A 17,601-nucleotide genomic window follows, 5' to 3' on the forward strand; every position below is an offset into this window, starting at 1 on the left:
CAACTCCAGTTAACTTTAGAGTCTTTCTAAAATTTTTTACTATTATGTCTCTCTTTTTACCTCACATGTATGTTTTTAAAAGCATCAAAATTCACTTCAATGCAAGTCATTGCCAGGCCCTAAAACATGAATAAAGTCAGCAGCTTGTGAAGTATTCTGCATACAGGCAATAGAATAAGTAACAGTATATTCAATACACAGTCTGTTTATAAGACTTCTACTACAGCAACTGATAGGTATCATAGAATTAACACTTTCTTATTTCTTCCTGTCAAAAGTAGTCAAGAGGTACTTGTCTTGCTAACAGTTTTGAGGTGACATGAATTTACATGATTCAGTGTGATACCCACAGTTGTTCATGACTAACATTCTGAAGACAATTAATGGTTCTTGGTATGATGGTTATGTATTATTAGGCTTAAAGAGAGCTGTAATTGAGTCATCTAGTGCCTTAAGACATGCTGCAGAACTAAACAGTATTCTCATGAGAAAAACAGGAACCAAGTCAATTATTTTCTTGTACACAGATGGTAGGCCTGATCATAGGACTGCATTCCTTTCAACACAGTTGGCTCTTATTCACTCTTCATTAATCTCAGTCTTGACTATCTTTATGCACTAGGACTGCTCCTCATCATTCATGGAGAAATTCCATTAAAATGATTATGTCCATTCTTAATCTTAGCTTTCAGAGCATAGGTCTCATGCAGAGAAAAAGAAGTTGAAAAAGTGATGAAGAACTGTGAAAGTGTTTCTTAGTCCAGAAAAGAATGAAATCCATTTTAAGAAAAAGCACTGAAGTCTCTTAATACTAATATTGTCTAGTGATGTGATTTGTTGTCTCAATGCGATGAGAAAGAAATCTGAAGTGTATAATAGCCATTTTGATGATAAAATTAAATAATTTTGGGAAGTGCTGTGTTTGAATAAAGCACTGCTGACAAGAGAAGATATAAAAAAAAAAGATGTATTCAACAATCCCAGCCTGAAAGTTTTTTATGAGCATTGTTGTTGAACCCATCTATTTGTTATCAATGAATGCCTGTGGTGAAGAGAGTTGCAAGATTTGCAAACCTTAATTTATGCCAAAAGAAGAAGAGTTTATGAAAATCAAATGCCTTCCAGACCCATTGATGGGTGAGAACAATCACCAATTACCTTTCTATGATGCTTTTGAACAAGAAATTTTAGAGAAAAAGCAACCCTCTCTTTCAAAGCTTGCCAGAAAATACAGGTCTCTAACTTTCTCAGCCAGTGTGCAGCATGTTAAAAACACTGGTTTGTGTTACAGTAGAGAAAATGTGACCTTTGGAGGGTTATATATTCAAACAGGAAATTGTCTACTCATCACAAGACTGAGATTTGAGGTTTTTGAATGGCACAGTTTATACATTTGGGTTAACCCTACAAGAGCTTGTTCTTTCAGTCAAATTTTTGTGTGTATATTTAAGATCATAGATGCTTTGAAACAATTAAAAAGCTATATTGTCCTGCAGGATTCAAACTTATTTACACCTATTGCATGGACAAAAACATGGATGAGGATAAAGAAATTAATTTTATTATTTATGTTCTATATGTTTATCTATGACAGATAAAATCAGGAAGAAATGTTGGCTTTGTTGTTTTTTTAATTGTTCTGTATTCTCATTTTTGTATGCACATTGCAACATGCTTTTAAACAATGATACTGTTTGAAGATTTCAAAGAGCAACTCAAATGAATAATTACCTCCCTCCTTCACCAAAAATAAGGAAACAGATGATGATAAACAAAGGAATCAAGTTTCCTGACCATTTCAGAATCAAAGAGGAAGAGATGTATAATGTTTGTGCTAAAATGAGTCTAGCATTCAGCCAGTAGTGGCTGGTGCTTGTAAATTACATCTGTCCTGAGTTTGCAACCTGTGTAGGACCATACTAGTACTTCTACATCCTTCCTTTCCCATTGGACATGAGCTCTGTTTTAATAACATCCAAACATTGATGGAAGACTTCTTACACATAGCTAGAGCATATTATTGCAAGGCAACCACCAACAGCAAAATTATCAGTGTACTAGTCAGGTGTATGTGTTGTTACAAGCTTGCTAGACTGAGAACTTTACAAACACTCAGGAAACAATTTTTTTAAGTCAATATATAGAAATAGCAACTTGTTCAAAGAAATGATTTTCATAATTTATGTCTAAAGTTTTCTTAAAGAATAGATTTGTATTATAGCTTTTCTACTGCAATGTTTCAACCTATACTATTGGCTGAACTACCAACCTCACAAAGACAGTTGACAAAGCATTTTCAATTCTAATTTAATTGTATAAGACTACGTTCTTGACCTGTCTGGGTATCTTGTTTTACAAGTATTAGGTTGTTGGTAATGTTCTATTGTGTAAGGTAGTGAAGCAAAATGCAAAATTTCCAACAACCTAATTAATACTTGTAAAACAAGATATCCATAAAGGTCAAGAATGTGGTTTTATACAGTTAAATTAAGATTGAAAATGCTTTGCCAAATGTCTTTGTGAGGTTGGTAGTTCAGCCAATAGAAGTATTGTGATGTTCCAAATACTCAGTGGGTCAATCATCTCTGATCCAAACTTTAGCTTAAAAAATCAATTAATTTGGATCTAATGCTAGTAGAGACCTTAGACATGTAGGTTCTTTCAGAGACTACTAACAGACTTTCCCTGGAACCCAAAGGATGGTCAACAACTTCAGCCAAACCATTTACCCCTCCAATGTATGGCCTGGCTTTAATACTGTATTCAGGTTTTCAAGCTGCTCAACTCCTAAAGCCAACCTACAGATAAAATCTACAATGAATGGTCATGACAACAGGATTAAAAAACAACATTCAAAACCAAAATAAGAACTATCATAGGTCCTAATTATCAGCAAAGTAAACCAATAGAGAAACCTCCATAAAACCCTCAAATGGTAGACCACTACTGTTGTTAATGCTGGGCCATTTATTTCAACTTGATATTTAAACTTTCATCTTGGCTACTATCACAACAACAGAATCTTAAGTTCTGATCATTCCAACAGTAGTTTAATATACAATACTCTACAGCAGACTGAAGAATTACTGTAGTAAAATGGGCAGATGCTTGGGCCAGTTGCTAACATAGTACATCTTAACAAACAAACAGTGATAAGTTTTTTGTTTTTTTTTCTATTTAGATGATGATATTATTTTGAGTCCTAACTAATAAGCTGAAAACAGGGCATAGAAAAGTGATAAAAAATAACGTCACTCTGAAAAATAAATACAAAATAAATTAACCATCTCCTTTTCCTTTTAGCCATAAAGCTATGCCTCAGTGTATGCACATCCACTGATTCAACGTATTTGACATTTAGGCCTCTACAATAAGCATCCAGTGTTAATGTAGATTACTGATATAATTTATATTTAATAGAAAATGAGCATGATTTTTAAACTTATGTAATGTATCTACCTGTTGAAATGCTCAAAACTGAGACGTTGAGTACCAGTACAAGTTTTAGCAGAAAAGGCAAAAATATAAAACACTTAAACCTAAACATATTCTTTTTCTAGCCTCTAGGCTAACCTAGAGCAAGTCTAGGGTCTAAGAAAGCTTTTTTAATCTTAGAGAGATTGCTGTGGCCCAAAACGTCGTTAATACTAATAACAAAAAGATGTTTCACTGGTGATATTTCACCTTTTTCCTTTTGCTCCTATTTTTATTCCCAAAGCGGCTTCATTCAGTGTTTGAATTAATGTTATGTGTCGTACAATATAAACGTACGCTTAGATTACGTAAACAAAAAACACTACCACTGTCAAACGTCTAAATTTGTTCACTTACGCATAAAGCTGACACGAAATTCAACATTAAATAGCGGTACTTTACACTATCTAAAAATTCAAGAATTTTTTCTACGCACGCGGTACTAAATACATAGCTAGATTCTCAAACACATAATTTCAAATAGATACCTAATTTTCCAAAATATAGTTTTAGATCAAACAACTATTGAAAGAGTCAAAAGAAATGCTTAGCTATAAAAAATTCTGCTCCAGAGATAAATATGGATTGTCTATTTAACGACGAAATTATATCTAATATTTCTAAGAAAACTCTTTTCGTTTTAGAAAAGATTAGGGTATAAGTAGAACTAAACAATTTCTACAATTTAATGATACAATATGAAACTTGCCCGGAAAAGTTTGTTTGTTTTTTGAATTGTGCGCAAAACTACTCGAGGGCTATCTAGCTACCCGTCCCTAATTTAGCAGTGTAAGACTAGAGGGAAGGCAGCTCTTGGACTACTCTTTTACCAACTAATAGTGGGATTGACCGTAATATTATAACGCCCTCACGGCTGGAAGGGCGAGGATGTTTGGTGCGACCAGGCCATACCGGGCCGCCCGGAGAAATGAAATATATTTTGATCAATTGTGAATGAATTTTATATAACCTGATTTATCAGTTAACCACGATATAACAAATATTTAATAAGACAGATCTGGAACATCTAGAAAATTCTAAAAGATTTGACCCAGTAAATTCTAGGGTAGATTATAAATACGAGATTGTTATAAAGATAGAGAGTTGTTTCATACTTTAAAAAAATTAAAAGAGCATAAAGGAGCGTGTTATCCCATCCAGGAAGTCTCTTTCATCTCTTAATTATAACCACCTCAAAAATAGCAGCACCATTGTCGGCTTCCATGAAAGCAAAGGAGCCTTATGGAGTTTAAGACAGTTCATTCATTACAAAAGTTAAATACTGTGTAAAATGCAGACGACGCAATGCTGTCAAAATTTAAATTTATGACCCGCTAACCCTACTGTTTTCAGCGCTAAACACAAAACGTTTGATGGATCTATATTACCAATACTCTTAATAATCTCAAACACCTCAATCAAACCCCAACGACTCTTCTACTTTCTAGAGAAAACAATTTTAGAAGTTTTAGTCTTTTCTCATAGGACAATCCCACCATCACAGTATCATCCTAATGTTTCCTCTCTGAACCTTCTTCATAAATTCGATGACCTTCTTTAGGAAAGGAACCCAAACTGTACACACTATTCTAAATGAGGTTTTACAAGTGATTTACACAGTAAAACAATAATATCTCTTGTTTTATATTCAATGTTTATATAGAATCTACCCAAAATCCTAAAATACACTGTTTATATGACTTAAGTGATTTTTCGATTACAACACTAAGTTAGTAGTAATTTTATCTGTTAGAAAGAATCTAATCTCGTTTTTCTTTCTTTCTTATTTTCGTTTCAGCCTCAATTTTTTTCTAGTTAAGCGCTATCTTTGCTTTGCCTACCATGAACATCGAACCCTGGTTTCTAGCATTGTTAATCCATAGGCATTTTAGCCTTGAAGTGGTACACTTAAGTTTATTCTTTTCTTTTTTTTAGTATTATTAAGTTAATGTTATTTATAAATGTGGCCTACTACTTCTTCCAGGGAAGGCAGCTTGCAAAAACGTTAAAGAAGAAATGAATTAATTTGTTATTATTTATGTGGACTAGACTTTTAATTATTGTTAGCATATAATTTAATGGAACCTGCCAATGAAAGAATAATGTCACAACAATAATACATAAATATTTATAAATTTTCGTTACCTTATTTCTATTTGGTTTTAGCATAAGTGTGTAGTCCAGAAAATCATAGAAATTGCTTTATTTGTTTGTTCACTATAGCAAATAATATTTACTTATGTTATGGTGTACTTTGCTTGATTTTAGAAGTGTCAGTGGCTGTTATGCCTTTGGTTGCTAAGTGAATGATGTCTGTATGTTACAGCTGGTGAACAGTGTGAGACAACAACAGTCACGAGAACAGTAATACAAGGTTTCTTTTAAGAGTGAATTAACTATTTATTCTAAGTTATACTTGGAACTGGACCATGACTAGTTTGTACAAGATTTGTTTCAAGAGACAGAAAACTGATTACTACAGTTACTTAATTATCCTGTTAGACAGAATATCCACTTATTTGTTTAGTTGTAATGAATATTGTGTTTATTTTATCAAACTCGTCGAAGTCTTTTTATTTTTCACACAGAAAATTTAATGACTTTTCAACTTCATATTACTACAAACGTCTTGGTTGGTCTTACTTTCATAAATGTATCGGGCTATCTGCTGAGCCCACCGAGGGGAATCAAACCTCTGATTTCAGGGTTGTAAATCCGTAGACTTTCCGCTGTACTAGCGGGGGCTAAGTGTATGCGTTTAATACTTGTGCAAAAATCAGGTTTACTTGAAAATTCCAAACATAGATAAGGACAAGACATTTTGGTGTTATAAGAACAGGATTTTCTGTGAAGTTTATTTTTATTTTAATGTACGTACTAGTCCTAATTCGATCTCTCGTATTTTATAAATTTAAATTAATGCTTATGAATTGGAAGCTGTACATTTACAAAGAAGAACTACTTATGACCAAGGGGGAGGGTTTTCTGTTAGAGAGAGTTAAAGGAAAGACATATTGAGTTAAAGAGAAGCCATCTTCTGTTGACCATTTGTAGCCAGGACTGACGATATTAAGAACATCTCCATCTGCCATTACCGTGTAACTCACAAGTGAAAGGCTTTAGTCAACTGCACGGATACATGTGAGTGAAGAGATTACCCCTTCAAAGTTTGTTGTGATAATAAAAGAGAGTTCAGAGTAGTTTACAAAGCATATCAGGCTAATGATTGTTTGGTAAAAACTGACTAATTCACAGTCTACTCAACACTTGATCGTGAGTTTAGATGGCCCAGACTTCGACAAAGTTTAATCCATATAAACAATTGTTAGCTAAAAATGTCTTAAATCGTTCAACTTTTACCAAGAATTATTTATTTTGAGAAGCTTGAAAACAAAATAACTGAGTTAACCTAGATGACTCTACTTTTGCTACTAACAAGGCCGGATTAAGAGTTTTATTAGCCCTAGGCTTTTCAACTTATAGAGCCCCCATCGAGACAGAACCTCTACATATAATACGTTTATAGTCATAACTTGAGACCATGGGCTTCAGTCCCGTAAGCCCATGCTTTAATTCGGGGTTGGCAACCAAGGATAACTTCTGCTGAGAAATCAATAATAATTAAAGGTAAACTGTTTATGCTGTATAAACAGCTAGAGTACTTGCCAAAGTTTGATGGTGGTATATGTATACGGCAATATATATATGTGTGTAAACAAATGCTTTTGTGTAGTAATAATGGCATGTGGAAACAGTACACAAAGCCATTCATGAGTGTTTTAAACAAAAGTAACACGTATAAATCAATTACACAAATAGTACAGAAATAAACGTTATTGTAAAAAGAAACACATCGATAATGGTATAAGTCAACTAACTTTTGTTCATAAGGCCTACTGTCTGTCAGGCTAATCATGTTCTAAATTTCATACCATTAAGCCTCTGATATTTTACTATACTTTGTCATTAGTGGGTTTTTCTAGTAATAAAATGTCTGTAAAACTTTGATTTGTTTGTTTATTTTTGAATTTTGCGCAAAGCTACACGAGGGCTATCTACGCTAGCCGTCCCTAATTTAGCAGTGAAAAACTAGATGGAAGGCAGTTAGTCATCGCCACCCACCACCAACTCTTGGGCTACTCTTTTACCAAAGAATAGTGGAATTGATCGTCACGTTAAACGCCGCCCCCAAAGCTGAATGAGCGAGCGTGTTTGGTGGAAAGGGGAATTCGTAATCTGAGGGGCCCGGGTTCGAATACCCATCACACCAAACATGCTCGCCCTTTCATTCGTGTGGGCGTTATAATGTACGATCAATCCCAATATTCGTTTGTTTGTTTGTGTTTTCTTATAGCAAAGCCACATCAGACTATGTGCTGAGCCCACCGAGGGGAATCGAACCACTGATTTTAGCGTTGTAAATCCGTAGACTTACCACTGTACTATCAGGGGGGCCACTATTCGTCAGTAAAACAGTATCCCAAGAATTGGTGGTGAGTAGTGATGACAACTGTCTTTTCTCTAGCTTTTAACTGCTAAATTAGGGATGGCTAGCGCAGATAGCCCTCGCGTAGTTTTACGTGAAATTTAAAACACACACATACACTTTTTTACTTTGACTTCAAGCATTGTGGCATTTTAATGCATTGTTTATATTTTCAATATTTCAAGGAGCGACAAATATATGCAATAAAAAAGGTCATCTATAGCACACAGCATGACGAAATGTTTTGTAGAACTGACTAATGCATTGAAGATATTTGACCAAGAAAGGAAAAGTATGTTAAGTATAAATCAAAAATGTAGTTTAATCGGTATTGAGAATTAAATGTATATAATATCCTCAAACTGACAATATCATGAAAGAAAAACTTATGGGAATGTTTAAATTAGCGTTGTTAGGAATTCTGGACAGACCTTTGATGGAAAGAAGACAAAAAGAGATATATGCAAACAGGCTACTAATTTACCGTCTTCAACTATGACCAATTATTGAAGTATTTTTGTTTTCAATGTTAAAATTATCCAATTAAGTGGCAAATCTATTTGAAAGTTACTTGTTACATTATTTGGAAAGTCATAATGATACCAAAATAATTTGTATGAAAATCAATGTGTTGGGGTTGAAGTCAGTATCTTGGCTCGTAATAAAAAGCAGTTGGCTCTGCTTGAAAAAGTCAATATTAAAACATGCTCGAATTTAAACTATCACTTTATTTAACAAACTAAACTGAAATTTTTATTAGCTTATTTAGCACTTAAATACTGTGTGATGATTCTCTAGGATGTTCTAAAGACCAAAGTTTCATTAAAAATACCTCAGAGTTTTCAATTTGTGGGTGTGTCATAAACTTGAGTAGTATTAATTGGTTTTGTTAAGATAAGCGCAGTTTTCTCAAAGCAAGTAGTGTTTTTTGATTTAAATAGTAGTCGTGTTGTAATTTGTTCTTAAAATATTCCAGAGTGTTTAAAACTATGCCCAAAACACATTGGGAGTGTCCTTAGCTGGGGAGTTCTTTCCAAGGCATCAAAACATTGATGTGTACATGGTGCAGAAATGTATAGAGGAACTTCTTACATTTACTTACCTTAAGTCCACAGGAATTCTAAGCGTTTCTTTTTCTTTCTACCAGTTACTACTAGTATCAAACAGGCTCTCTGTGAATGCTGCATAATTCTTTTCATCAGCAACAATCAACGTCTGCATCCATAAGTCCCTGATGATGCAAGGAACCCTGATGTCGATGAAGCTAAGCTAAAACAACAGTAGTTACAATGATGATTTCAGTCACTATACCGATGATAATTTAATTAGTATTTTTGCTACTTGTTTACAATAGTCATAAACTTCAACTGAAAAGTATATTGTTCTTAGAAAAATAATTTTCCAACGAGGAGTGAATTAATTTTCACTGAAAACAGATTGTTTTGTTTTTGAATTTCGCACAAAGCTACTCGAGGGCTATCTGTGCTAGCCGTCCCTAATTTAGCAGTGTAAGACTAGAGGGAAGGCAGCTAGTCATCACCACCCACCGCAAACTCTTGGGCTGCTCTTTTATCAACGAATAGTGGGATTGACCGTCACATTATGACGCCCTCACGGCTGAAAGGGCGAGCATGTTTGGTGCGACGGGGATGCGAACCCGCGACCCTCAGATTAGGAGTCGCACGCCTTAACACGCTTGGCCATGCCGGGCCTTGAAATGGAAATAACTAGAATAACTAATAATGTAACACATGACACTGTTTAGAAAATAATATTTCGTATTTAGAAAGAATAATGCTGTCGTACTTTGTGTACACTTGTGCGGTCTAATATTCTTGTGTGCATGCTGACAGATATTTTATGGTTTAGCCGCATACCACTGTTTATTTGAAACACAGGCTACACTACATACAACTCCTGTAGAACAGATAAACGTAAAGTGTCAAGGCTCAAGTCAAAATTTATGACAATAACCTACAGAATTGGCGATTATACAAACAATGCCAACTTTGAGTATTTGTGTGGAAAATAAAAGTCTGTATTTACTAGCTGAAATAGTGGTGATTGAAACAATTTGAGATTAAGTAAAGTGCTATCATCTCCGAGTCCGCAGTAAGGCAGTTAAAAGCCCTTTGAATAGAGTACTAGCAAATTTGAAATTAATTTATACATATTAAGTTAATTCCAGAATATGAGCTAATTACTCAAAGTAAATTAAAATAAGATGTGCTTAACTTTAAAGGATAATATATTAAAATTAAACTATTATAATTATAATTAGTTGCATGTATATGGCAAGTAAAACTGAATTAAGTTAATAAAATACAAAATAGTTATTGTAACATAAACAAACAATATAGTTATTGTAAAACGCTATGGAAGCATGCCAAAAACGTTACCCTTAAGTCGTTTTTCCCCTTGCTTTTGCGGAAGCAAAATCTCTAATTGTATCTTCATAATTATTTACCTAATCAATGTCCTTTTTTACCGTAGAAAGATTTTTTTGTTTGGAAATTTCGCACAAAGCAACTCGAGGGCTATCTGTGCTAGCCGTCCCTAATTTAGCAGTGTTAGACTAGAGGGAAGGCAGCTAGTCATCACCACCCACCGCCAACTCTTAAGCTACTCTTTACCAACGAATAGTGGGATTGACCGTAACATTATACACCCCCACGGCTGGGAGGGCGAGCATGTTTAGCGCGACGCGGGCGCGAACCCGTAGAAAGAACATTGAAGTTTAGCAAAGAGTGAAACGATATTTAGAGAGTTTATTAGAAAATAAAAGTATTATTATATTATGTTTTCAAAAATAATACTTTTTATTGAAGTTTTATAAACTTTTATAATTTAAGGCTTTCTTATGTACAAAGTACTCTTAATAGATAAAATGAACGGATGTATTGATAATCATTAAAGAGTCAAGGCCCGGCATGGCCAAGCGCGCGACTCGTAATCCGAGGGTCGCGGGTTCGCGCCCGCGTCGCGCTAAACATGCTCGCCCTCCCAGCTGTGGGGGCGTTATAATGTGACGGTCAATCCCACTTTTCGTTGGTAAAAGAGTAGCCCAAGAGTTGGCGGTGGGTGGTGATGACTAGCTGCCTTCCTTCTAGTCTTACACTGCTAAATTAGGGACGGCTAGCACAGATAGCCCTCGAGTAGCTTTGTGCGAAATTCCAAAAAACAACAACAAATAAAGAGTCAAATGACTACATAGTTTTAACCCATACCTAGCTCTATCTTGCAGTAAATTACAATGGCCGACGCCCCTTGAATTCATAACCAATAGAAAGCTTAGATTTCAATTGATTGGCTGGCATATATTTTATGCCACGTGATGTTATTGATAATTTACAATTTAGCTGAAAATAAAAATTAAGAGTTAAAGTTGACTTTCTGAAAGCTCAAGTCTCGTGCTAAGAGAGCCAGAAAATTTATCACAGAAAGACCAGTTTCGCAGCTGTTCACATGAAAGTATTTACTTAAAAAAATATTTAGTAGACTAGTAGCAGTAATGTGCAGTAGTAGGGATAACATAGAAGGACAATAGAGGGTAAAAAACAAACAACAAAAACGCTACTCAGATGAGAGACATGGTTCTTTTTTTAAATCTATTCCTTATTTATAATTGTAAAAGTAACTAAGAGTGTAAAATTTAGAAATGTTTAGGCTTAGATAAAAGTAAAACAATAACATCTAATTATAAACGGTTGTACAAGGTTAGGCAGTTTTAAAAGTAGTTAAAGAAATGTTGTTTCCTGCTACAATTAGAAGTAATTCTAAAAATGAAAAATAGTAATTTTGACTTATTTTGTATTGTTAATGGTTGTTAAGAGCTGGATCAAATTGATTTAGTCTGTATAATTGAGTAGTAATAAAACAAATAACAGATAAAATATGAAGATTTTCCGAAAAAAAGAGAAGGTTAAACTGAGGGTAGGGGCTTCTTACTGCTTGGTGTCCTGTTGCAACTGTGCCTCAGTTAATGCAGCCTTGATAATCTTCTACATCGGCCCAGCATGACCATGTGGTTAAGGCATTCGACTCGTAATCTGAGGGTCACGGGTTCGAATCTCCGTTATACCAAACATGCTCGTCTTATCAGCAGTGGAGATGTTGTAATGTTACGATCTATCCCACTATCCGTTAGTAAAAGAGTAGCCCAAGAGATGGAGGTGGGTGCTTTTCCTCTAGTCTTACACAGTTAAATTAGAGACTGATACTGCAGATAACCCTCGTGTAGCTTTGCGCGAAATTCAAAAACAAACAATTACACAATCGTCTATAGCAGCTATAGTTTGTTTTTACAGACACATACCAAGAGGTGTTTGGTATTAAAGATACCAAATCTGAAGAAACAGCCAGGCAGCTGGTCTTTTCTAAATCAGCAACGAGATTTAACCTGTAACTAGTTAATTTTAACTAGTATATCTGGCAGCATTTAAAGATTTTTCTACGTAAACGTTTTTCTATTGTTTGTTCTGTTTGATAGTCATATTAGTTCCTATATACGCGGAGAAAAATAAAACTACATCAAAATTGGTAAACTGTTCATAGTTGTAAAATGCAACCCTCTTTCTTTGATTTCTCATAACCTGGGGTTGACATTTTTCAGAGCTGGATATCGAGGAACCACTATTGTGTGTATCTTCCATTCCTGTAACTAGGTTGAAGTTACCACTTCAGATCTTTTTGCCACTAGCAATGCTTTAGTTATAGGCATAATGTTTCTGATGTTCAAATTATGTCACATGGACTTGTTAAAAGTCTCTCCATAAACTTATCAACCAACCAAAATATCGCCTTAGTCGACTGCTGCTAAGCTTGGGTGTGTTTTACAGGGTAAAAATATTGATTATCAGCGTATGTACATAAAGGTTTTAAAGGTGCCGTGTTTAGGAGCCTTAATTTTACTCAGTAAGTATTCAGTTTATTTATTTTACTCAGTTACTATATTCTTTGCCAGGTCAAAGCATGGCTACAATTCTATTACAGTAGTCTCCAATTTTATATTTAACTCCTTTTTTTTTTCTTCTCAAATCAGTGTATTATCTAATTTTGGATTCTTATCTTTTATTATAAAATATATAGATACCTAGATTTATATCTAGGACATTTATATTGATAAACAATCTTGGAATTCCATAATTCTGGTATTTTATCTTTCACATTAAAGAAATCTTTAATTATATGTAGCAGTCTTAGTATGTACATTAACCTCACTTGTCGATATGGTTTTCGAAATATTTTTGGATGAAGTACCGTTTTTTAATTAAAAAATATTGTGTTTCTAAGTATGGTAGGTAACATATATACTGTTATACATTAATTTTAATACCTATGTTTGTTTCAGTATAGGATTTTTTATGCATGTGACGTATATTGTTGAATGTGTATTGCGCAAGTACCACCTGTTCTCTAAATTTGTAGAAGATTCTTGAGAGCAAGAATCAACAATATATGGTTTACATGTTTTTAACATTGTTGAACGTTCGAGAATCTTGCTTTAAGCTATATAAACCAACGCACCAAGTAAGAGCTATCATGACTGATCAGCTACAGTCAGTATATTATAAGTCTCGGAAGCTATAATTGTGATTAACGCTTATTAATGGGAAAATTACAGAATTTGACCAGGAACGTTTATAGAATTCAAACTGTTCAACTTCAGTGAATTAACTTCGGATGTTACTATTTCTACGAGGACATTAAATATCTTCATAAGTAAGAAGTCAGCAATGTGAGACCAACCAAGTGAGATGTAACAATATCAACTCAGAATTAACTTGCTCGTCATGGACCTGGACCATCGATTAAAGACCAGGTATAAGACTTAGTATATTTATTATTTGTATATTAAAATATATTTGCGTTTAGAAAATTTTGTGTATCAATCGTGTTGGTAAATATCATAAATTTAATAAATATCGATATTCAATTAACTTCTAAATTAAGACTAAAATTTTTGACTGTTTGAAATCATAATACGTAATGCACTTTTCGCAGGACAAAATAGTTACATAAGAACATTGCATAGTCACAAAATCTTATTTTGAGGATAAGCAAATTGAACAGTTTCATCATTTAGAATCTGAAATTAAGGTATAAAGTAGGCCTCTTTAAGCAAGGCTCCCTGTGGGGGGATATCTATACAGAACTGGGGATATGTGCAAGCCAATTTTTAAATAATTCATAACGTACGGAGCAATTTGAAACTAATTGGGGCCCCCTTTTTAAGAAACTGGAAATTATTTGCTGTTTTTAAATACTGCATAATGTATATGCAATATATATATATATTTTTTTTTATCCACGAATGAGAATTGTATGGAACAGTCGTAGGGCACTAATAAATTTAACACGTTTCCATTGTTTCGTACATATTCATATATTACTGTCCATTTAGTGAACGACACTTCTTTTCGTGTCTTTTGTAATAACTATAATCAATTGAAGCAAACGGTTGAGAAATACCTCGATAAACTCGTGTCACATGAAAGAATTAATAATCCTTGTTGTAAATTTGTTCTTTCCCATGTATCAAATTTTTGCATAATTTTACATTGTCTCCAAGTAATGAAAATATCAATCAGATATGTCTAAATTGTAATATTCATAATAATGAAGATTCTGGAATGCATACAAATTTTATTGAGAAAGCAAAGGAAAGAAATAAACATGAATAAATAAAACAAAATCTTTGTTCTTACCCATTCTGCTTATGATCTTTTATCAGATTGGTTAAATTACTGTTTGATTAATTTTTCTTTGGATAAGAGTGAATTAAAAGAGCTATACAGCTTTCCATACATTACATTTTCAGTTTTCTGAAATGTTGCTTCTACGCATATCAAAATAAAGAAATCACGAACTTATATTTGAAAGTAAGGTTTGGTCTGGCATGGCCTAGCGCGTTAAGGCGTGCGCTTCGTAATCTGAGGGTCGCGGGTTCGCGCCCGAGTCGCGCCAAACATGCTCGCCCTCCCAGCCGTGGGGGCGTTATAATGTGACGGTCAATCCCACTATTCGTTGGTAAAAGAGTAGCCCAACAGTGGGTGGGGATGACTAACTGCATCCCTCTAGTCTTACACTGCTAAATTAGGGACGGCTAGCACAGATAGCCCTTGAGTAGCTTTGTGCGAAATTTCAAAACAAACAAACCGAAAGTAAGGTTTACAATAAAAAAATAATAATTTTATAGTAAACAGGACAAATATTTTCAGCAAAACAGTAAATTGTAAATTACAAAATGAATTAATATTGTGTATGATTTTACCTGCCTTCTTTACAGTTAGAATTTATAGTGTAGTTGAAAATAAGATTTTACAGTGTTCTCAGCAAGCGAAAGCTTTAATATTTTAAAATGATTTGCAATTATTATGATGATATTATATATATTGTTCTGATCATATTTGTATGTATGTGTGTGTTTCGTATAGCAAAGCCACAAAGGGCTATCTGCTCAGCCCACCGAGAGGATTCGAACCCCTGATTTTAGCGTTGTAAATCCGGAGACATACCGCTGTACTAGCGCGGGGGGCTTATATTTGTAATTAAACAACAAGCAAATATTAATTTATGAATTATGAACACTGAAAGAACCATTTAAATACGAAAGTTACACAATTTTTAATGTCAAAAATTGCAATTCAACAGTGTTATTTTGATTTTATTAACTTAGATACTAATTCGACTATCTTTTGTCCACATCTTACACTTTGCTGGATTTGTAAAAGGTTTTATTTTGTTGGGGGGGGATAAAATTCAAGCCCTTCAACATGCATCCTAAGTTAAAATTAAAGTATATGCCGGTAATGCTACGAAAATAGAACGGCGTTATATTATAACTTGATAACCAACTCGGGTGAATTGTATTTACATTGTAATATAAACCTAGTTAAGGCCTCGATATTTTTTCAGTACAAGATCTAATACAGATAATACAGAAAACCTCTGAGCATGGATTTTCAAGTGCCGCACAAAATATGAAGTATTCGGCCCATCAGTGACCTTACTTTGGCGAATCTTGCAGCAAGCAGATATTTTCGAAGGAGAACACTCATAGCTTCTGAAACCAAATAATATTATCATATTATCACCTTCAGCCGTCATTTTACAAACATGCTGAATTTGCAATACATAAACAATAAACACTTAAACCGTATATTTTCCTCAACATGGCCTCCGTCATTTAATACTACTACCTCACAAAATTTGGCATATTTTCAGTAAATATTATAAATTTTTCACACTCAGAAACCCATACTTTTAGGAGAGTATTTTAATAAATAAAAAGTTTGTTAGTTAATACACACTGCTTGCCACAATCTTAAGGCCAATGAACATAAAGAAAAAATATGCATTTTGCGTTGTTAGTTTGTTTTTTTGAATTTCGCACAAAGCCACACGAGATCTATCTGTGCTAGCCGTCCCTAATTTAGCAGTGTAAGACTAGAAGGAAGGCAGCTAGTCATCACCATCCACCGCCAACTCTTTTGCCAATGAATAGTGGGATTGACCGTTACATTATAATGCCCCCCACGGTTGAAAGGGCGAACATGTTTAGTGTGACGGGGATTCGAATCCGCGACCCTTAGATTACGGGTCTAGTGCCTTAACCATCTGGCCATGTTGGGCCAATTCAATCTGTGTAATAAAAATATTGGCTAGAACCAGTGACACGGGATTCCCTATACTTAGGCCATTTATTTGTGGGTAGTTTTGGTGGTAGTGAATTCTCTAAAGGTTTTTGGGGATGTGCATTAATGAGTTTGGTTCTTGGATATAGTTCCCAAGCTATCTTGCAGGATTCGGTAGTTGGGACTTCTGTGAAGAGAAAGATTACATCAAAACTAGCCATTAAGGTATCATGGTTTAATTGATTGTGAATAAAGTTAAAAGAGTGTTGTGTGTTTTGTTTTTTTATAGCAAAGCCACATCAGGCTATCTGCTGAGTCCATCGAGGGGAACTAAACCTCTGGTTTTGGCATTGTAATTTCGTATACTTACCGCTGTACCAGAGGGGGACCTAAAGTTAAAAGTATCTTTGTAATAGGAGCTGGTTGATGTTACATATTTAGAAAATGCCTACGCTATGTATTTATTGAGGTTGTAGTTAAATGATTCATAGGTCGTAGTGGACAATTGGGTTTGGGGATGCTGCATAGTTGTAGAGTGCATGAGTCGGTCTTTCATAGGTAACAATAAAGGTTTTCTGAGATTGTGTTGTTGTTTTGCATTTGTAGAAGCATTTTTTTAAATTGTTTATCATTAATTTAAATTTGTTTTTTATCTGATAAGACGTTGTTCATTTTCTGAATGTATTCATTGGTGTCATTATAATTATGGCGTTGCCTTTATCTGTTTTTAGAATTTTGTTGTTGTTGTTTAAAGAATTAATATATTTTCGTGTGAGGTTGTTTTTTATTTTATTTTTTGTAAAATTATATTGATGGTTTTGCGTGAAAATTCTTTGAAAAAGTCGTTTAAGATATTGTTTTGAGGTGTTTCGGGGAAATAAATGTTTTCAGTTCTATCTGGAAAGATAGGTTGTCTTCAATCCGTTTTGTTGGTATAGAACGGATTACCAGTCCTTCTAGTTAGCTGGATCCTCCAGGAGAGCTTTCATTTCGAGGAATGGAATA

The 17,601-nt window shown here is 34.2% G+C and overlaps 1 protein-coding gene across 1 annotated transcript in view; it reads right to left on the bottom strand.

Annotated features, from left to right (window-relative positions):
- The window catches only part of LOC143236564 (E3 ubiquitin-protein ligase RNF212B-like), a 125,702-nt gene extending 121,772 nt beyond the window's left edge, over positions 1-3,930 (bottom strand). The window contains exons 1-2 of the mRNA XM_076474865.1: positions 3,685-3,930; positions 2,643-2,798 (exon numbers count right to left, since the gene is read on the bottom strand). The gene's annotated coding sequence lies outside the window, so the exon portion shown is untranslated. The remainder of the gene's footprint in view (positions 1-2,642; positions 2,799-3,684) is intronic.
- Between the last annotated feature and the right edge of the window lie 13,671 nt (positions 3,931-17,601).

This window comes from Tachypleus tridentatus, chromosome 13 (genome assembly GCF_004210375.1).
Source record: "Tachypleus tridentatus isolate NWPU-2018 chromosome 13, ASM421037v1, whole genome shotgun sequence".
In the NCBI taxonomy this organism is placed as follows: Eukaryota; Metazoa; Arthropoda; class Merostomata; order Xiphosura; family Limulidae; genus Tachypleus; species Tachypleus tridentatus.